The sequence below is a fragment of the Triticum urartu genome, chromosome 7A, assembly GCF_056163025.1.
Source record: "Triticum urartu cultivar PI428250 chromosome 7A, HENAU_Tu73, whole genome shotgun sequence".
NCBI classification, from domain to species: domain Eukaryota; kingdom Viridiplantae; phylum Streptophyta; class Magnoliopsida; order Poales; family Poaceae; genus Triticum; species Triticum urartu.
Genome location: NC_141879.1, coordinates 204858792 through 204881318, shown reverse-complemented (window position 1 = coordinate 204881318; position 22527 = coordinate 204858792).

The following is a 22527-nucleotide window of genomic DNA, read 5'->3' as shown; positions in this document are numbered from 1 at the left end:
GGGGGACAACGCAAATGAGAGTGAGCAGGTCTAGATTTCCTGTGCTCACATAGGAAAATGTCGCCGACAAGATAAAAAATGGGACAAATGCAGACATGTTGCCTGAGTGTTTGCCACTCTCGGCAACCACATCTGCCTCGCCACTTTATGCCCCTGCTGTCCCTACGCCCATATCGCTACCATTAATGTAAAATCACATGAAGCATTAAGCAGTGCCACCTAATGTCACTATAAGTAATGGTCTAGTGCCATCGATAAATTGAAGCAATGCCACCACCATTTTATGAAGTGCTTTCGTCTTGCTTTATTTCTCATGAATTGTGTTTTTGCAGTTACATTTAAATCTCACACCGCTAACATTGCTTCATCCTAGTGGAACTGCACAATTTTGATTGCACATTTACTAACCATGTGCTACTCTCATGATAGTAATACTAATGCTATTGTTCTACATGTTAATCTAGTGGCAGTGTTGATGTGATGTGATGCTACTTACTTAAGGGCACTTTCATTCTGCTAGTCTAGTGCCAGTTATAACACAATATATGCTGATGTTAATCATTCGCCACTGCAAATATCTGTCACTGTTTAAATAACCGTATTTCGTATTTGCGCAAACAGAGATGTCTGTCTCCATATCATTTCTATCTGCGCAATCAAAAGTACACACCTCAGTTTTAGTATAGCTGCACAAAATGAGATGGATATTCCTAGCCGTCGTCCTCTAACCACTAGTGTTCCAGGTATTCCTACATTGGTAGTAACTAGGTAGAATGACCAACGCAATCTAAAAGAAGTTGATTCATACGTTTTACTTCTTGATTGCAGTGCAGGGACGAGCGAAAACAACTGCATCCTAGTCCGGAATGCACTTTCTACAAGTTGATTCATGGACCGAGGACTAGCTGGCATGGCTGCATAGAGGTTTTTGGGACAGGTGCGCGGACAAGAGGCATTGTGGTCTGCTTATCTCTGCAAATAGCGGTGCTTAAATTTAGTGGAATGCACAAGAATTTCAGCTAGTCAGTACACTACATGGTCCAGTTCAGCATTCCAACTGAGAACACAATTATAAATAGTTATTCTGGAATGAGAGAACCTAACCCTGGATGGTGGCAACAAGAAAAAACAAGAGTGAACTCCAGGAAATTTAAGCCTGTCAGGAGGCCCTTTGCTCAGAGAAGCCTTGCTTGTTTTTTCCTGATTTGTAAACCTTCTCACAACTTTGTCTTTTGCTGTGAACTAGTATATGTTTGTTATGTTCTATGAATCATTGAGATGTATAAAATTGCTTAACTTATGCTTTTCGAGTTTTTTATGAAGCCGAGTTTAATGTGAGTGTTCCACCTGAACGCTGGACTAGCGTGTGAACGTTTGGAATTTACATTGTGGCATCAGTTAACTGCATGAACCACTGTAACAAGATACGTAGTTGCTTATATGTCAGATAGCAGATTATTGATTGTTAGCTGGTTGATAGCCTAGTGTTGAAGCTACTCTATTTCATCAAACACACACTGCTCATATGATAAACCGTGACAACTTATGTCTTACCATGTCATATTCATGAAAAAACTAGTGAGGACGAATCTGTTTCGGCAACAATTACGATGGTTCTCACATGATTCACGGGCACACAAAAGTAGCAGCAGTTCCCATGGACGGATTCAAATAGAGTACTAGCCCCAGAAGGCTCGATAATAGGCAATGTTCGGATAAGTAGACACAATCCAAACTAGTATTAAACACTAGCTGGGGCAACTATTTCATGCATCGATCTAATTTGGGCTGGACACAAGACGGACTTTGCCATGAACATCATCGAGGACGTCCGGCAGCAGCTCAATCCTGTGAACCTTCATGAAGATAACCTTGTGGCCTTGCCACTCATAAACTTGTTTGTGGAGGCATGCCACATCATCTTCCTACATAAGCTTGACAAGAACAGTGTGCCTCACAAACGAAGGAGAAGCTTTGAACTTCTTGTGCTTCAGTACACCCTGGACAACATGCCAGACAACAGTGAGGTTGGAATACAACTTGACATCGGTATAAGCGCAAATGGCTTCCAGGATCCAACAGCCTAAGAACTCTGTTTTTCCAGTGCGTATATTCAGGTCATCCGCCTCATAGCGAGTGACATGTACAACCACAAAATCCTTGTCTGCATCAGGGCTCTAATTGAAACAGAAACAAATTCTGAATTACTTTCCAGTATAAGAAACACAAGTTATTTAAACCACTATGTATAGCATGGCATCAAAGCTAATAAAATTTTGCATTATTCATCACCACATACTTAGATGAAAAACCATAATCGAGATCGGCAAAGAAGAAAATCACCTTGGGCAGCTCAGCGGGGGGGGGGGGGGGACATATCCTTGAAGGGGAAAAACTGCTCCTGCAGTGCCACGGGGTTGTAACCTCAAACAGGGCGTTTACCATCTCAGTAGTGGCCGTGAGCGTATCTTGGGTCTGCTCGTGGCTGCCTCCATCTTCTTGGAGCTATCTGTCTCGTGGGGATCAGCCTCTCGTGTCTGCTCCAATATCGGCAGATCTTTGCCTGGTTCTCCTTGGTCCATCATGAAACTGACGAATACTAGGAGACCACTAAAAGGAAAACATAATCGCAATGACAATGAAACAAAAAAGAGAGTGAGGATCTGTTACTGCTTTGCAAAAGTTCTTTTTTGCGTGAACAAAAATATACCAATATCATGGATCCGCTTACCTTCCCTTTGTTGGGAGAGAAGAACAGTGGCACATGCGAGTGTTGGCTTTCTTGAAGACGGTGAGGGAGAAGAGGATTCGGCGAAGAGTGAAATGGGTTGCTTCGTCCGTCAAACTTAGACTGCGAGGAGGTGGGGTTTTTTGATACGAAGGCTCGTTACTACCGCGCTACGACCGGGGTGACTCTCGGCCTGCATACTGCCTTCTAATTTGGTGGATGGCATTTGGGCCCGCGCGCGGCATGGCCCGCATGTCGGTGAACAAAAGTAAAACGGCATTCAGTAGAGGGAGACATTTCGATGACCTAGGAGGAGCCAGAAGCGGCAGTGTATCCACTGTACTAGTAGTAATTGTTTTTCTGGTAGCTATAGAGTGTCTCCACTATACTAGTAGTAATTGTTTCTCTGGGCCCAAGACAAAACAGCCCATCCACCCTAGTAAATAATAAAATCAATTCAAAAGCCCATATATTTACTTAATGAGAGGCGCTACCCACACCCAGCACACCGCCCCCCCAAAAAACCTGGGTGCTCTTCTTTGTCCTCACTCCCGCCCACCTCACGTCAGCTCACTCCACTCGTACCCCCAAATTCCTCACCTCACTCCTACAGAAAACCCCAGCTCCCCTTCTTCCTCACTACTATAGAAAAACCCCAGCTCCCCTTCTTCACGCGCACTACAACTAGGCTCGTCATTCATTACTCTGCTCAAATTCATGAGCGCGACGTGACGCCCTCGAGGAAAATGGAGTTTCAGGTGGGCAAAAGAGCTTCTGAATGTGATGGGCTTCTATTTACAGCATATTGTGGTCATAATCCAGTAAATTTTACGACCCAGGATGTTCATTCTATGGACCTGGCCGATCCATTTGACTGTGACTGCCGAAAATTGTGTTGGAGTTAGATGTTGTTGCCCTTTTCAACCTTGGTTTTGTCTAAACCTGATGAACAATTAACCCTCATGCTTTTGTACAGTTTGTAAACTGGAGTTAGATGTTCTTGCCCTTTTCAACCCGGCTGTGACTATCATATTTTCTTTGAAACAAGGTAAATGGCTTGCCATTCGTTTAATTTAGAGTGAAATATTGTAACAAATCCCAACCAAGGGAAATAACATCACTTTCTCTGGCTGCTTGAGCTCACTGTGCATTATAGAAGCCAAGTGATTAGCCCCCACCAGCACCCACAAACTTATTTTGAACTAGCACACCAAATGGGCTATAAAGGCTGCATGACCGTGACAGATTTGGATTCTGACATTTGGGACCCATGAGGAAATAGCATATCCAAGGTGGTGTCGACTTACTAGCTAGTCAACAAACTATTCTGCCTACCAGCCGTTGGATTGACATCCAACATCTGTCATGTATCTTCTATCTCTAGTCTTCTTCCTCCAGCCGCCCAAACCAAACCACCCCGTCGGCTCCGCCTGCTCCTGCCTCCCATGGCTGGTTGTGCCTCCATCGCCCTACCGTACCCTCCAACGTTGGCCAATCCCTCCCTCTATTCCTCCACACGTCATGTTATTCTCCGGCGACGTCAGCCCCAACACGCACCCGCACCCGAACCAGTCAACCCTCGTACTCCCCTCCGCCTGCGCCTGGACCGGCGCATCTTCCATGGCTCCTGTTCGTTCCGTCCGAGGCCTCGCCGTCGTCCTCAACCTTGGTTCACTCGCCGTGCGCAGTGCACCGCCCTCTTGCCTTGTCAACGCCGTCAACAACCGAGAGGAACAAGGATATGACTGTACATGGGGAGGATGATAGTAGGGACCCACCAGCGCCATGGCAGTACGCAAGCAAGTGCCTCGTTATTATAAGCCCAAAAAATGGTTCCTCCTAATGGTTAGACATCTGGGGCTCACGCCATTGTCAACATAGTCAATAAACGAGAGAATTACACAACGAGCGGCTAACACCAAGGACCCAGCAGGTCGCGCAGTTGTTATTTACTTTTTTTGAGGAACAAGTAGTTGTTATTTATATTAGTTTTAGCGACGGATCAGGGTAACAACGGGGCTGTGCGTGGGCTGTGGCCCATCTAGCGAGGGTTTTATTTATGTTTACCACATCATGAGCCCAGTTGTGTTTTTTTCTTGCTGAAAATGGCTAGCCCAATTCTATTTTTTTAAGAAATACCCAAACGAGGCCTACTTGCTTTATCAGCCTTGCTAAGCTGCAAATCTTTCAAGACAAGGAGAGTTTCATTCGGTTTGCCCAGAAATGGGCTGTACATTTTTAAAACACATCAAACTGGGAATTAGTTTCAATTTATTTTTAATTAAAATATTTTAAATTTCATTGATTTTTATGTGTGGACAATTATTTGTATTTTATATTTATATAAATTATTTTTCAAAATAGTTTGAATGTAGCTCGATATTTCGGGATTAAAAACAGTTGACCGCACCGAAATATGCAAAATTTCATATAATTTTTAACCATGGCCACAATATGGGGTGTAATGCTAACAAAAGGAAGGTGGGCTCCAAAAAAATTCTTATGAATTGGCAAATGGGCAGTAAATTATTAGAAATAATGGCAGATGGGATGTATGCTGTTTTCCACAGATTTGAGGCTGACTTGTGCACCTACTACAGGTTGACGCGTATGCTTTCCTAAAAAATAAGGTTGATGCACACGCAACGCCATGTCAACTTAGTAAACACACAAGAGCAGTGACTGTTGGATGTCCATCCAACAGCTATCGTGCTTCTTCAATCTCTGCTCTTCCTGCTTCAGCCGCTCAAACAAGCGCCGGGGGGACTGCCTGCTCCCTCATCCCACGGCCGGCTATGCTGCCGCGCAGGCCTCACCGCCCCATCGTTCTTCCATCGCTGGCCTAGTCATCCCTCTACTCACCCACACTTGTTGTTATTCTCCAGCGACGGCAGACGACCAGTAAACCCTTGCACTCCCCTCCACGTGGGAAACAACTGCCGAGTTTTCCCTGGCTACATGTCATTCCCTTCCTAAGCCTCGCCGTCCTCCACCGCCTTGGTGCTCTCGGCGCAGCGTGGTCAACATGGTAAATGAACGACATGCATGGGAAGCGGACTGTACGTGGAGATGATGACAGCTGGGTCCATGGCCGCATGCAAGGAAATGCCTCCTTATTGCGCGCAAAATAATGATTCCTCCACCTAACAGCTGGGACCCACCGGAATGGCCTCTGTATTTCGTGAAAAAAACGCTTCCCGGCTGACAGGTCGGACTCACCAGCTATATCTTTGCACGCAAGGAAGTGCCTCGTTATTATGCACACAAAAATGAATACTCCCCCTGCTAGCTGGGACCCACCATAGTGGGAGGCTGACTTGTGGGCCTACTAAGATGATGGGGACGGAGGGCTTTGTCAACTCTCAATATGAACGATTCTAGCTCCAGTGACCGTACGATGTCCATCCAACGGCGGTAGTGCTTCTTCAACCTCTGGTCTTCTTGATCCAGCCGCCCAAACAAGCGTCGGCCGTGCCGCGTGCTCCTGCCTCCCGTGTCCGGCTGTGCTGCCATCGCTGGCCATGCCATCCCTCTATACTCACCCACACCTCCTATTATTCTCCGACGACGGCAGCCTCACACCATAGCCGAAGCAGTCAACCCACGTACTCCCCTCCGCGTGGGCATCCACTGTCGCGTCTTCCCCGGCTCCGCGTCGTCCCCTTCCTAGGCCTCACCGTCGTCCACCGCCTTGGTGCTCTCGGCGCGGCATGTTCAATGTGGTCAACGAACGACTTCCATCGGAAGAGTACTATACATGGAGAGGCTGATAGCTGGGTCCACGGCCGCAGCAAGGAAGTGTCTCCTTATTACGCGGAAAATAATGATTCCTCCACCTGACAGCAAGGACCCACCAGACGGGCCACCGTATTTCACGAAAAAAATGTTTCCCCCCTGACTGCTGGGACCCACCAGCTACATCTTCGCACGCAAGGAAGTGCCTGACAGTCGGGACCCACCTGGTCGAAGCATACATAGCGTTGTCATTCTGGTCGTGAATATGTATGTATATACGATCGGTCTGTCTGCAGGCTGCAGCGATGAACCGTGTCCATGTAAGGAAGGGAACGTGTCGTTGTAGAGGCGCGCACGTAGCATGTACACGTACGTATAGCGGCCAGGGTGCAAGAAAGTAAATACGGCCATGTACATACATATAGGCGGGGTCTCGAATGCCTACTCGCGCATACGTATAGCCTGGGCTCGTGTACATGGCTGGGTCAGAACAGAGAAGCTGCACCGTCGTCGTGATCATGGGGAGGCAACCGACTGGGTCGGAACGGAATGCATAGTCGTGTTCATCGGGAGCCAACCGGCTTGGACGGAACAGCCGATGGAAATGAGGCTTGGTGTACCGCAGAACGGGGGAAACGGCCTTCTGTTCGACCGGCCACGGTCGAAACGGGATCCTGTTCATTGGGAGGGGTCTGGCGTACCTCAAAACGGAGGAAACGGACCTCCTACGGTGGAAACGGGGTCCTGTTGATCGGGAGGGGTGTGGCGTACCGCCAAACGGAGGAAACGGATTTGTGTTGGAGCGCTACGGTCGAAACGGGGGTCCTGTTCATCGGGAGGGGTGTGGTGTACCGCAAAATGGGACTCCACGGGATACTATTCATCTCCACCGTCGACTGCCTCCACGGGCTATTTTTCATCCACCGTCGACCTCCTCCAGCCTCCACCTATGATTGTTCATCCGCGGGCTCATGTTCATCCAGCCTCCACTGCGCGCTCCTCCACCGGCTACTGTTCAACCAGCCCTCTCTATGGGGTCCTGTTCAACCACCCCTCCACGGGCTACTGTTCATCCAGCCCTCCACCAGCTACTATTCAACCAGCCCTCCACCGGCTACTATTCATCCAACCCTCCACGGGGTCCTGTTCATCCACTGACTCGATCGATCGGGGTACTGTTCATCCAGCGGCAATGGCCTCTACTACCATGGGGTCCTGTTCATCCAACCCCCACCGGGAACTATTCATCCAAACCCCCAATAACGCTCACTGTTCATCAAGGGAAGGAGGCAGTAGTGTTCGATCGGCTTCAGTTAGCAGCAGTAGCGAAGGAATCACTCAGGTTCAGTTAACAACAAGGGATTGATCGATCGCTCGTTTCAGTAACGCGTAGCCTGCAGTGCAATCGCTCGGGTTCAGTTAGAGCCCAACGCCTCGCACACACGCGCGTACGTATGAGAGAAACGCGCATCGCTCGGCCCCCGACCACCCACCGTAACCGGGAACTCGCTGATATTTTTCTCGCCCTCACTTCTACCACAGTTTTTTTCGTCATGGACGGCCCAAAGAATGTCATGCAGCTGCGTCTCCGGCCCACCTAGGATGAAAAGCCCATTTTCTGTCATGATTTTTGTCATAGAAGTAGGACCCCACCACATCTATGATGATACCAGGTTTTGTCACAATTATCGTCATAGAAGTGTCATAAGTATGACAGAAAAAAATTTGTTCGGCCCAAAATGTCACAGATGTGTCTTTTTTTGTAGTGTACGTCGCCAATATCGAAGCCAAAACTCGGCGGGCTGCTGTGGAGGAGTGCGATATGACAGAGTCCCGCGCCCATGACTTCTTTTGTGCGGAAAAACTTCCAATCTATTCATCATCAATCATGATAGTAAAACGAATACCAGAAATAATAAAAATTACATCCAGATCGGTAGACCACCTAGCGACGATTACAAGCACTGAAGCGAGCCCAACAAGTGGATGAACCCGGTTATAAGGGCATATTTCTCCCTAAGTGGTTTTGGTGATTGATGACAATGCATTTGCGGACTAATCGTGTGCATTGAGCATTTCAGATATCTCATGTCTAGGCACAAGACGATTCGGTTCCCCTCGGAGCCTATCGAAGACAGCGTTTCTTTATGTTTCTTTTCGGTGGATTTGAGTTGTAGGAAAGCCGTACTATTAAGAGGGGGTCCGCTTTGGAAAGGTTAGGGTGGAATCAACACGTACACATCGGTTCCTTTGCACCACCTTGTTGGGGAACGTAGGAATTTCAAAAAAAATCCTACGCACACACAAGATCATGGTGATGCATAGCAACGAGAGGGGAGAGTGTTGTCCACGTACCCTCGTAGACCGAAAGCGGAAGCGTTAGCACAACGCGGTTGATGTAGTCGTACGTCTTCACGATCTGACCGATCAAGTATACCGAACGCACGGCACCTCCGAGTTCTGCACACGTTCAACTTGATGACGTCCCTCGAACTCCGATCTAGCCGAGTGTTGAGGGAGAGTTTTGTCAGCACGACGGCGTGGTGACGATGATGATGTTCTACCGACGCAGGGCTTCGCCTAAGCACCGCCACGATATGATCGAGGTGGATTATGGTGGAGGGGGGCATCGCACACGGCTAAGAGATCAAGAGATCAATTGTTGTGTCTTTGGGGTGCCCCCTGCCCCCGTATATAAAGGAGTGGAGGAGGGGAAGGGCCGGCCCTCTCTATGGCGCGGCCTAGGGGAGTCCTACTCCCACCGGGAGTAGGATTCCCCCTTTCCTAGTAGAACTAGGAGCCCTTCCAAGTAGTAGGAGTAGGAGGGAAGGAAAGGGAAGGGAAAAGGAGAAGGAAGGAAGGGGGCGCCCCCCCTCCCTAGTCCAATTCGTACCAGCCCATGGGGAGGGGTGCGGCCACCCTTTGAGGACTTTCTCTCCTTTCCCGTATGGCCCATTAAGGCCCAATACGAATTCCCGTAACTCCTCGGTACACCCGAAAATACCCGAATCACTCGGAACCTTTCCGATGTCCGAATATAATCATCCAATATATCGATCTTTACGTCTCGACCATTTCGAGACTCCTCGTCATGTCACCGATCTCATCCGGGACTCCGAACTCCTTCGGTGCATCAAAACACATAAACTCATAATATAACCGTCATCGAACTTTAAGCGTGCGGACCCTACGGGTTCGAGAACTATGTAGACATGATTGAGACACGTCTCCGGTCAATAACCAATAGCGGAACCTGGATGCTCATATTGGCTCCCACATATTCTATGAAGATCTTTATCGGTCAGACCACATAACAACATACGTTGTTCCCTTTGTCATCGGTATGTTACTTGCCCGAGATTCGATCGTCGGTATCTCAATACCTAGTTCAATCTCGTTACCGGAAAGTCTCTTTACTCGTTCCATAATACATCATCCCGCAACTAACTCATTAGTTGCAATGCTTGCAAGGCTTATAGTGATGTGCATTACCGAGTAGGCCCAGAGATGCCTCTCCGACAACCGGAGTGACAAATCCTAATCTCGAAATACGCCAACCCAACAAGTACCTTTGGAGACACCTGTAGAGCACCTTTATAATCACCCAGTTACGTTGTGACATTTGGTAGGACACAAAGTGTTCCTCTGGTAAACGGGAGTTGCATAATCTCATAGTCATAGGAACATGTATAAGTCATGAAGAAAGCAATAGCAACAAACTAAACGATCAAGTGCTATGCTAACGGAATGGGTCAAGTCAATCACATCATTCTCCTAATGATGTGATCCCGTTAATCAAATGAAAACTCATGTCTATGGTTAGGAAACATAACCATCTTTGATCAACGATGTCGGTGCGGAACGACACCTATGGGATCACAAGAATCCCAACTACGGTTAGCGGGGCGCGGGGTCGTGGGAAGAGCGGATCTAACAGGTAGCCCACAGTTTGTTTATCCAGGTTCGGGCCGCAAGGATGCGTAAAAGCCTACTCCTGCTTTGGTGGATTGTATATAGGTGTTCTTGAGCTAGCTATGGGGCGTGAGGAGCTCCAAAAAGCCGAATCCTCCTCCTGGTCGCCTCGGGCCTCCTTTTATAGAAAAAGGGGATGTAACAATGGTACACAGGAGGTGGAAAGGGTACAGTGATGCGAGGTTATCCCTCGCATTACATGACAAGGCGCATTTAATGCGTCTTGCTTAGGTGTCCTTGCTTTATCGGGGACGGGGGAGAAACCTGTCTCGTCCGTCGCCGCTCCTTCTTGCATCGACACGCGCCCTGGCCAGTGATGCCTGCGATGCCACGTAGGTAGGTAGGCAGCTGAGGTGGCGCATTGGTGGGTCTTCACGAAGAGCTGCATGCCGCCACGCAGGTGCCTGCCCAGTTGGTTGGGTCGTCAGCTGCATGCATGCGGTGGTGGAGGTTTAGTTGGCGTGGGCCTCATGGTGGCCCTGTGAGTGTCCTCGGCAAGGGCCTTGCCGGGGACCCGGCAAGGGTCTTGCCGAGGCGCCTGCTGTCATCCCCGGCAAGGCGCTTGCCGGGGGCCTTGTGGTCTTCCTCGGCTGGGATCCCGCCAAGGGTTGTCGTCTGCTTAGTGCGTATCTGATCTTGAATGTTTTCACGAAGACCTGCATGCTGCCACGGGGATGTCTCCCGAATCCTTGCCCTTTGGGGGCAGTGGACTCAAGGGTGACTTGCTCCGTAGGCGCGGGACGAGTTGCCGCGACAAGGGTCTTGCCGGGGCTGCTAGAACTGTCCCCCGACAAGGATCTTGCCGGGGGAGTCCGCTTCGTTCCCTTTGCTCTTCGTGGTCTTGGCCTTGGCGTCGTTCTAGTTCTCTTGAGCTTTGGTCTTACCCTGTCTCACCTCCCTTGCCTTGCTTGGTGTGGTGGTGCCCGTGGCTCAGACTGCCCGTGCACAGTTATAGGGGTACAAAAAGTGTACTCCTCTTTTTGTACACCGACAGGAGCCCCCGGGCCTGGGCCACACATAAGCGCAACGCGTTGTTGGGCTAGGCCCAAAAACGGTGCGCGGGCAGGCGGGGCGGTTTTTACCGCTGTAAGATCCTTCGCGCGCTGCGCTTCCCACGATCCCCGCGCGTGGTGCGGCGTGGGGAGGCGCGTGTGACGTGGGTGGCATGCGTGGGGTTGGTTCCCGCAGGCATGCATCACATCGTAGTAAAGGGGCGGTTTGCGCCTTCCCCACAAACGGAGGGAGGCGTGGAGGCGCGGCCCATTTACTGAATGGGACTGAGGCGCGGTCTTCAAGGCGTCCACTCCCCACGATCACGGGGTGGGGAGTGGTCGTCTCACCCGTCCCCTCGGTTTTGCACATCCGCCACGTGTCTCCCATGCGCCTGGGGTGGCAATGGTGGAGGTGGGAAACCGGGCCATCGCTGGTTGGGGCAGCGGGTCGGCCCTGGCTCCCTGCGCCTTCCGTGTCTTGATTGGCCAAGCGGGGCGGCCAAGCCCCAACCCCGTTCCCTTATAAAGAGTGGGAGGGGGGGACGGCGTCCTGCAGTCTTCCATCTTCTTCTTCCTTCAGCTTCTGCCCCTTTCCTCCATCCGTCATGGAGAGAGGGAATCCTGGTCCTTCAACGGTGGCGGTGAGGGTCGCCGCTCGACAACGCGTCCCTCCTTCTCCTGCGCCTGTGGTGGCAGAGCCAGCCGTGAGGGGAAGGGGGAGGGGGCGAGGCCGGGGCGCTCGGGGAAGAGGAGGACGGGGTGGCGCGCCAGCCTCGCCTCCGCCAGCAGCTCCTCCTCCAATGGAGGGCCACGTTGGGGATGACCCTTGTGAGTTCTTTGTCAGGCTGCGCCGGCCGCCGCGCCGTCGCCTTCGTCTCCCGACTCCATTTGCGCGGGAGATGGAGCTGGATCGGCCGGAGTCGTTGTGGCTGCACATTAGGGGCTGCGGGATCAGTGGCACATGGGCCCACGTCGACTTCCCCGCCCCTCACGTGATGTATCTCCGTCGGGGATGGAAGACGTTTGCTCATATCCACCGCTTGACGGAGGGGCTCACTCTCCATTTTAAGCTGATGGAGGGTGGCCTTCTCTCCGTCAAGGTTTTCGGGTGCTTTGGCACCTGTCCAAGGTGCTGCGTGGAGAGCTCTTCTGATAGTGAAGACTCCTCCTCGGGCGGGAGTGACGAGGAGGACAGCGGCAGCGACGACGAGGGTAGCAAGTGGCAGGATGACGGGTCCGATTAGGTGTCGGGCGCCGCTCCGTGCGGCACCGATGACCCCATCATCCGCGTCGCCGGCTCCCTGAACTTCTCGGGGTCGTCTCCTTGGGCGACTGGCGTTGGGAGGCTGCGGAAGAGGAAGAGGGCGGGCGGCAAGGCCGTCAAGTTGGAGTACGTGGGCACCGACGCCTTCGACGCGTGCTGACGTCCTGCCGCCTCGTCTTCGAGCTCTGCTTCCGGCGCTGTCATCACCATCCAGCCTTTGGACGGCCACCAAGATGTTCTCTTGGTGTCTTCTGCCACCTGTAGCTCGCCTAGGTGCTCCTTTTGTCCCTTTCGCCTCCTTGACCTGCCTCCTGAGGAGAGGGACAAGAAAGGGATTACGGGCATCTTATCTCTTTTTAGTTTGTAAGCCTTCGGGCCTTTGTTGAATTTAAAACTTTTAATCCCATCATTCATTTTTTCATTCCCTATGGGTTGTACCTGAGTGGAATGTTTTTAATGAAAAAGGGATGCTTGCCGGGTCATTTGCTTGTGGGTGAAACCCACGGCAAGGAATAAATCCTTGATATCTTTAAGATAAACATTTCCTTGCCCGGCAGCAGGCCTTGTCGTCTCTCCACTTCGCTCGACCTTCCTCAGGCCTTTGGCGGAGGCAGGGATGAGGCGGGTTCAGGCTCCTTGTTTCATCCTTTCGCTGCCGTGACTATGACCAAACTTGGCCCCAGGAACGAGCCCTAGGGCCTAGAGTTATTGGAGCGCGGTAGCTTAGGGGAAAACGAGGTTTCACATACCTCAGTCCATAATGGAATGCATTATAAGGGATGAAGAACTTATCTGAAGCTGCAGCCCCCGGCAACCCTAGTTCGCCGTGGGTGAATCTTTGCTCTTGCAGCCCCCGGTAATACTGGCCTGCCGAGGGCTAGATGCTGGTCTGTTCCTCTTTTTTTTCCTCCCCAAGTGGTTCGGCACGGATATCCGTGTGTCCTGTGAACCAAAGAAGACAAAAGAAAGACGAAGAGACGCACACTCGACCTCTAAGCTAGGGGTTAGTCGCCGCTAAGCACTATCAACCCTAACCAAGGACGAGACTCGACCTAGCATGCATGCTATAACTCAGGGCACCAGCGCTTCATTTACTTATGCTCAGGGTCTGCGCCTGGCTTTGTACAAAGGGTTACATGCGTCATCGGCAATGCTCGTACAAAAGGTGGCTTGCCGAGGGGCCCGGCAAGCCGCGCCTCACGGGTAAAACTTGCGAAGATGCTCAATGTTCCAGGAGTTACTCACCGGAACGGCATCTTCGGTCTCCAGGCAGACTGCGCCGGGCCTGGTGACTCGTATTACCCGATAAGGGCCTTCCCACTTTGGCGTCAACTTGTTGGAATTTTTGGCCGATTGAACGCGCCGAAGAACAAGGTCGCCTTCCTCAAAGCTTCGGGCATGAACCTTGCGGCTATGGTAGCGGCGCAAGGCTTGCTGGTAGCGTGCTGCTCTAACAGCCGCCCGAAGACGATCTTCCTCGAGGAGCGTTGCGTCATCTTGGCGCAGTTGCTCTTGCTCAAGCTCATCATAAGCGAGTACTCGAGGTGACCCGTATATGAGTTCAGTGGGGAGAACTGCTTCTGCCCCGTATACCAGGGCAAAGGGTGTCTGGCCGGTGGCTCGATTTGGTGTCGTTCTGATTGACCAAAGAACCGCTGGCAATTCATCAATCCAGCGCCTTCCACTCTTGTGCAGCCTGTCAAAGGTCTTTGTCCTTAAGCCTCGTAGTACTTCAGCATTTGCCCTCTCAGCTTGACCATTGCTTCGTGGGTGAGCAACGGAAGCGAAACAGACTTTGCTGCCGAGGTCTTGGGTATATTGCATGAAGGTGCGGCTTGTGAACTGTGTACCGTTGTCGGTGATGACCCTGTTGGGTACACAAAAACGGCACACTAGTCCCTTGAAGAATTTGACGGCTGACTGAGCTGTGACCTTCCTCACTGCTTCCACCTTTGGCCATTTTGTGAACTTGTCGATTGCGACGTACAAGTACTCAAAGCCCCCGACAGCATGGGGGAAAGGGCCCAGTATGTCGAGCCCCCAGACCGAGAAGGGCCAGGAGAGAGGAATGGTTTGAAGGGCTTGAGCTGGCTGATGAAGCTTCTTTGAATGGAACTGACACGCTTCACACCTGGTGACTAGTGTCGCCGCATCCTGGAGGGCGGTGGGCCAGAAGAAGCCTTGCCGAAATGCTTTGCCGGCAAGAGCCCTTGACCCGATGTGGGATCCACATATGCCTCCATGTATCTCCGCCAACAGCCCCAGTCCTTCCTCTCGAGGGATACACTTCAATTTCATGCCGTTTGGCCTCTTTCTGTACAGGACGTCATCGACGAACTGGTACATAGTACAGCGGCGGGCTACTTTTTCCGCTTCTTCCTGCTCCTCAAGAAGTTCCCCTGTTTGGAGGAATCGGACGGTATGTTGTGCCCATGCTGGAGCCTGGGGCTCTACGGCAAGGACTAAAGGCGTTTCCTCTGCTACAGGAGCGGTTGTCTCGACGGCAAGAGCTTGATGCTCCGCCGGAGCTAACCTCCCGTGGCGGGCTCAGTGTCTCCGGCAACATCCTTGCCGGCGGCTCCGGGGAGCTCGGCGGGAAAGTACTTGTCGGGCCCTAGTTTCCTCCTCTTGTTTTGCTCTGTTGATGGATCAACGGATGGCTGAGTTAGCTGAAGCACAAAGGTACCTGGTTCCACAGGTAGCTTGAGGGCAGTGCGTTTTGACAGGTAATCGGCAATATCATTCTCCGCTCGGGGAACGTATTCCCCCTGTATACCGTCAAAACGTTCTTCCAGCTTTCTCACTTCAGTGACGTAGGCCTTCACCAACGGGCTCTGGTAATCCTTGTTGACTTGCTTGACGACAAGTTGCGAGTCGCCTCTGACGACGAGTTTCTTGATTCCGAGGTCCGCCGCGATCCTAAGACCGGCAAGCAGCCCTTCGTACTCAGCCGTATTGTTTGTTGACACCTCCCTGGGGTAGTGCATCTGGATCACGTACTTGAGGTGCTCTCCGGTGGGCACGAAAAGCAGTACACCGGCCCCGGCGCCCTGTAGGGAGAAAGCTCCATCAAAGTACATGATCCAGTCGCAACTTGCCTCCTTGCCGGGGAGAGCAGTCTCTTGGGTTTCTTCGTCAGGCGTCGCGGTCCATTCTGCAACGAACTCCGCCAGGACTCGGCTTTGAATCGTCGAGGTACTCTCAAACTTGAGGCCAAAGCTGGACAGTTCCAGTGCCCACTCTACGATCCTTCCCGTTGCGTCTGGATTGTGCAATATCCGTCGCAGGGGGAGGCGAGTGAAGACAGTGATTTCGTGCGCCTAGAAGTAGTGATGCAGCTTCCTCGAGGCCATAAGAAGGCCGAAGAGCAGTTTCTGCACACTGGAGTACCTTGTTCTAGCCCCCTGCGGAAGGGAGCTAACAAAGTAGACCGGGTGCTGCATCATCTTCTTCCTTGGCGGCACTCCAACCGGCTGTGTCGTCTCAGCATCGGTGGCATCGGGCTCTGTCGCTACTATTACCTCATCATCAATTTCTCTCTGCGCCACAAGTGCGGCGCTGACACCTGGTTCGTTGCCGCCAGGTACAGCAGCAACGGCTCCTGTGGCCTAGGCACAACTAGTATTGGCGCGGAGGAGAGGTACCTCTTCAAACCTTGCAATGCTGCTTCGGCTTCTGGCATCCACTCCATCGGGCCTGCCTTTTTCAAAATCTTGAAAAAGGGAAGGGCGTGCTCGGCGGACTTGGAAATGAACCTGCTCATGGCGGCAACGCAACCAGCAAGCCGACGCACATCCTTGACTCGCTTGGGCGCTTCAATCTGCTCTATAGCTTTGATCTTGTCCGGATTGGCCTCTATCCCATGCTGTGACACAAAGAACCCGAGAAGCTTGCCTGACGGGACGCCGAAGACGCACTTCTCAGGGTTCAGCTTGAGATTGATCTTGCGTAGGTTTGCAAATGTTTCTTGTAAATCTGATATGAGGATTGCCCTGTTCTTGGTTTTGACCACTATATCATCCATATAAGCTTCCATATTTCTATGGAGCTGGGGTTCAAAACCAATCTGGACCGCCCTTGCAAACGTTGAACCAGCACTCTTCAACCCGAAAGGCATCCGTATAAAGCAATACGTACCACATGGGGTGATGAATGCCGTTTTCTCTTCATCTTCCCTTGTCATGAAGATCTGGTGGTAGCCGGAGTAGGCATCGAGGAACGACAACAGATCACACCCAGCTGTGGAGTCAACAATCTGGTCGATGCGCGGCAACGGGAAGGTGTCTTTGGGACAAGCCTTATTAATATCTGTGTAATCAATACACAGCCTCCACTTCCCATATGCCTTGTGCACCACCACCGGATTGGCCAACCACGTTGGATGGAGCACTCCTCTTACCAAACCCGCTGCTTCCAGTTTCCGGATCTCCTCTGTGATGAACTCTTGTCGTTCCAAAGCTTGCTTTCTGACCTTCTGCTTGACGGGCCGCGCATGAGGACAGACAGCAAGGTGGTGCTCAATCACCTTCCTGGGAATGCCGGGGATGTCGGATGCTTGCCATGCAAACACGTTGACATTCGCCCGCAGGAAGGTGACGAGCGCGCCTTCCTATTTGTCGTCAAGGGTGAAGCTTATGGTAAAAGCTCCTCCCATGCCGTCCTCCTTGGCAGAAACTTTCTTGGTTCCCGGCGGTGTGGCCCTGGACTTCTTGCTTCTGTCGGCGGAGCTCTCTGGCATGTCGTTGACGGGAGCGCTACACTCCGAAGAGGTGCGCTTGCCGGAGTGGGTGCCTGAGGTCTCACCGGTCTTCTTCTTTTGCCTTCCCGGGGCTCCAGTGGCAGGAGCAAGCGCCTTAGCAGTAGCGGCTGCTGCAACTGCTTGTTGATAGAGTTGGTCAGCGCATCCTTCTTGTCTGACGGGACGGTGATGATCGTCACAGGCCTCGACATCTTCAGGGTGTTGTAGGCGTAATGTGGCGCCGCTATGAACTTGGTCAGCGCTGGGCGGCCAAGGATCCCGTTGTAAGGCAAGGGGATCTTGGCAACGTCGAACACAATCCTTTCTGTCCTGTAGTTCAGATCACTCCCAAAAGTCACGGGCAACGTGACCTTTCCCTTTGGTTGACTTCTTCCTGGGTTGACCCCCTGAAACGTGCCCGTCTCTTCGAGGTCTCCATCAGGAATCTCTAATTTCTCGATCACGGCAGGCAAGGTTAAGTTCAGACCGGCCCCGCCATCGACTAGCATCTTTGTCACCTTGAGGTTGCGTATTGTTGGTGAAACCAACAATGGCAAGCACCCGACTGCAGTAGTGCGATCAGGGTGATCCTCAGTGTCAAAAATGATAGGTGTGCTGGACCACTTCAGCGGCCTTTGGGCATCAAACGACGGTTCCGCCGCTGTAATCTCACACGCCCACTGTTTAAGCTGGCGGTGAGAGGTATGCAGCGAGGCGCCGCCATCGACGCACATGGCCTCTGTAGCTTTCTAAAATCCTTGGTCACCAGACTCATCGTCCTCTTCGTGATCATCGTCTTCTGGCTTTTTGTCACGGCCCCGGGCGGCCCTCTCCCGCTGTTTATCTTTGCCGCGACGGCCCGCCTGGCCGTCATGCTTCTTGTCGGACCCCTCAGCACCGTCCTGGCCTTTCTCCTTGTCCCGCCTCTCATATTCAGCCCTCTGCTTCTCAGCAAGGAGCTCAACCTATCGGCAGTTCTGGAGATCATGGCCTTTGGTGCGATGGATCTTGCAGTATTGCTTGTCGGAGTTTCCTGGCTTCTCGGCCGCCGCCAAGGCCCGGCAGGCGACACATCCGGCAATTTCCTTGCCAGGGTCATCTGCCTTGGTTTTCTTGGCGGAGCCGGAGTCGCCAGATCCCTCGACGGCAAGCACAGCTTTACCTTTGCGCTTCCTGTTGCGGTGCCGGCCTTTCTTCGCTGGGGCGGCAGTATCCTCATCTGAGGAGTCGGTTTCCACGCCGGCATCTTCGTCGGGGTACTTCCTTCCCTCTTTAGCTCGGGCACATTTGTCAGCAAGAACATAGAATTCTGCCACATCTTTCACCTTGTTCATTGCCAGTTCTTCGCCCATCTTGCGGTTACGCACGTTCTGATGGAATGCGCTGATGATGGCGGCAGGGTGAACATCAGGGATACTGTACTGTACCCGGCTGAACCTCTGTATATACTTGCGCAGACTCTCGCCTCCCTTCTGGGGGATGACATGCAGGTCGCTTGCTTGGCCATGGGCTTGGTGACCTCCAGTAAAGGCGCCCACAAACTCATGGCACAAATCCGACTAGGAGGAAATAGAGTCTACCGGCAAGTGCATCAACCACGACATGGCGTTGGGTTTAAGAGCCAATGGAAAGTAATTCGCAAGCACCTTATCGTCGCGGGCTCCGGCGGCTTGCATCGCAATGGTGTAGATGCCGAGGAACTCAGACGGGTGAGTCTTGCCGCTGTACTTTTCACCCACGTCAGGTTTGAAGGTGCGGTGAGTGGGCCACTGGAACTGCCGCAGCTCACGGGTAAAAGCCGGATAGCCTATCTCGTAAGGTAGGCCTCCAGGGCTCTCCGGGGCCGGGTGGTTCGCAGCAGGCCCTGCTCGCCTGTCTGACTGGTGGCGCGCTCCGCGCCGGCGCTCGATAGTGGTTCGAGCGTCTTCATGGGCTCGTTCCCGAAGAACTTGGCACTGGTCACAGTGGGTCCGTGGGTCAGACGATGCTATGGAGATGGCGTCGCCCGCGACGTCGCGACGAGCCGGCGTTCGTGGTACCCGATGGGGAAGAGGTGAATGCACCGTGGTCGCGGTGCCGCCGGCTTTTCTGCCACTAGTCCGCGGGACTCCATCGGAGCGTCGACCTGGGGGCCCCACCGGACTTGGTTCGTCTTTGTTGGCCACCACAACAAGGCTTCGGATAGTGGCTCTCCATTCGTCGAGTTTCCCCGTGGTGGGAGGAAAGTCGAGGAGCAACTGCGCATGCGCCAGGGCCTCTGCTGGCGTCGGTGGCAGCGAAACCTGCACGGATCGCGACGCGCTTCGACTTCTGACCATGTCAGAAGGAGCTCTATCACGACCCCGCGGTCGCATGCCGTTTTCACCAGCGCCTCGGCGAGTGGGCAGGTCTTCTACGTCCTGGGAGTGGCGCTCGGGGCTCTTCCCGCGGCGACGCCCGGGATCTTCGGCGTGATTACGCCGTTCGTCGCGCGCTGCCCGGGAGGAGCGCGCTGTTGACGCCGGCATGGGAGTCTTGGAGGCCCTCGCGTCGCCTTCGGTCGGGGGGGCGATGACCTTGGAAGGCCCTGCTCCACCCGCGAAGGACTTGGCTCCGCCTTTGGATTTGGCGGCGTGTGGCCCGCTACCAGGCGCACAAACATTGCCGCCTCCCAAACTCCGGCTGCTGGGATGGTGTTGGGGTTCGCGAGCAGCGCCCCGGGTCCTCTCTGCGACCGGTCCGCTGCTCGCCCGCGTCGGGACGGGCTGTCCGGCTTCCGACTGGCCAACCGCCACCGTAGTCTTCTTCTTGGGCGCCATGATGATGAAGAAGCGCCGAACTAACTGCTAAAGCCGATTCTCACAACTGCGCCCCCTACCTGGCGCGCCAAAGATGTCGGTGCGGAACGACACCTATGGGATCACAAGAATCCCTACTACGGTTAGCGAGGCGCGGGGTCGTGGGAAGAGCGGATCTAACAGGTAGCCCACAGTTTGTTTATCCAGGTTCGGGCCGCAAGGATGCGTAAAACCCTACTCCTGCTTTGGTGGATTGTATATCGTTGTTCTTGAGCTAGCTATGGGGCGTGAGGAGCTCCAAAAAGCCGAATCCTCCTCCTGGTCGCCTCGGGCCTCCTTTTATAGAAAAAAGGGGATGCCACAGTGGCACACAGGAGGTGGAAAGGGTACAGTGATGCGAGGTTATCCCTCGCATTACATGACAAGGCACATTTAACGCGTCTTGCTTAGGTGTCCTTGCTTTATCGGGGACTGGGGAGAAACCTGTCTCGTTCGTCGCCGCTCCTTCTTGCGTCGACATGCGCCCTGGCCAGCGATGCCTGCGATGCCACATAGGTAGGCAGGCAGCTGAGGTGGCGCAGTGGTGGGTCTTCACGAAGATCTGCATGCCGCCACGCAGGTGCCTGCCCAGCTGGTTGGGTCGGGAGCTGCATGCATGCGGTGGTGGAGGTTTAGTCGGCGTGGGCCTGATGGTGGCCCTGTGAGTGTCCTCGGCAAGGGCCTTGCCGGGGCCCCGGCAAGGGTCTTGCCGAGGCGCCTGCTGTCATCCCCGGCAAGGCGCTTGCCGGGGGCCTTGTGGTCTTCCTCGGCTGGGATCCCACAAAGGGTTGTCGTCTCCTTAGTGCATATCTGATCTTGAATGTTTTCACGAAGATTTGCATGCCGCCACGGGGATGTCTCCCGAATCCTTGCCCTTTGGGGGCAGTGGACTCAAGGGTGACTTGCTCCATAGGCGCGGGACGAGTTGCCGCGGCAAGGGTCTTGCCGGGGCTGCTAGAACTGTCCCCCGGCAAGGATCTTGCCGAGGGAGTCCGCTTCGTTCCCTTTGCTCTTCGTGTTCTTGGCCTTGGCGTCGTTCTAGTTCTCTTGAGCTTCGGTCTTACCCTGGCTCACCTCCCTTGCCTTGCTTGGTGTGGTGGTGCCCGTGGCTCAGACTGCCCGTGCACAGTTATAGGGGTACAAAAAGTGTACTCCTCTTTTTGTACACCGACAACGAGCTAGTCAAGTAGAGGCATACTAGTGACATACTGTTCGTCTATGTATTCACACATGTATTATGTTTCCGGTTAATACAATTCTAGCATGAATAATAAACATTTATCATAATATAAGGAAATAAATAATAACTTTATTATTGCCTCTAGGGCATATTTCCTTCAGTCTCCCACTTGCACTAGAGTCAATAATCTAGTTCACATCGCCATGTGATTTAATACCAATAGTTCACATCACCATGTGATTAACACCCATAGTTCACATCGACATGTGACCAACACCCAAAGGGTTTACTAGAGTCAATAATCTAGTTCACATCGCTATGTGATTAACACCCAAAGAGTACTAAGGTGTGATCATGTTTTGCTTGTGAGAGAAGTTTAGTCAACGGGTCTGCCACATTCAGATCCGTAAGTATTTTGCAAATTTCTATGTCAACAATGCTCTGCACGGAGCTACTCTAGCTATTTGCTCCCACTTTCAATATGTATCCAGATTGAGATTTAGAGTCATCTGGATCAGTGTCAAAATTTGCATCGATGTAACCCTTTACGACGAACCTTTTTGTCACCTCCATAATTGAGAAACATATCCTTATTCCACTAAGGATAATTTTGACCGCTGTCTAGTGATCTACTCCTAGATCACTATTGTACTCCCTTGCCAAGAATAGTGTAGGGTATACAATAGATTTGGTACACAGCATGGCATAATTTATAGAACCTATGGCCAAGGCATAGGGAATGACTTTCATTCTCTTTCTATCTTCTGCCATGGTCGGGCTTTGAGTCTTACTCAATTTCACACCTTGTAACACAGGCAAGAATTCTTTCTTTGACCGTTCCATTTTGAACTACTTCAAAATCTTGTCAAGGTATGTACTCATTGAAAAACTTATCAAGCGTCTTGATCTATCTCTATAGATGTTGATGGTCAATATGTAAGCAGCTTCACCAAGGTCTTTCTTTGAAAAACTCCTTTCAAACATTATTATGCTTTGCATAATAATTCTACATTATCTCCGATCAACAATATGTCATTCACATATACTTATGAGAAATGTTGTAGTGCTCCCACTCACTTTCTTGTAAATACAGGCTTCACCG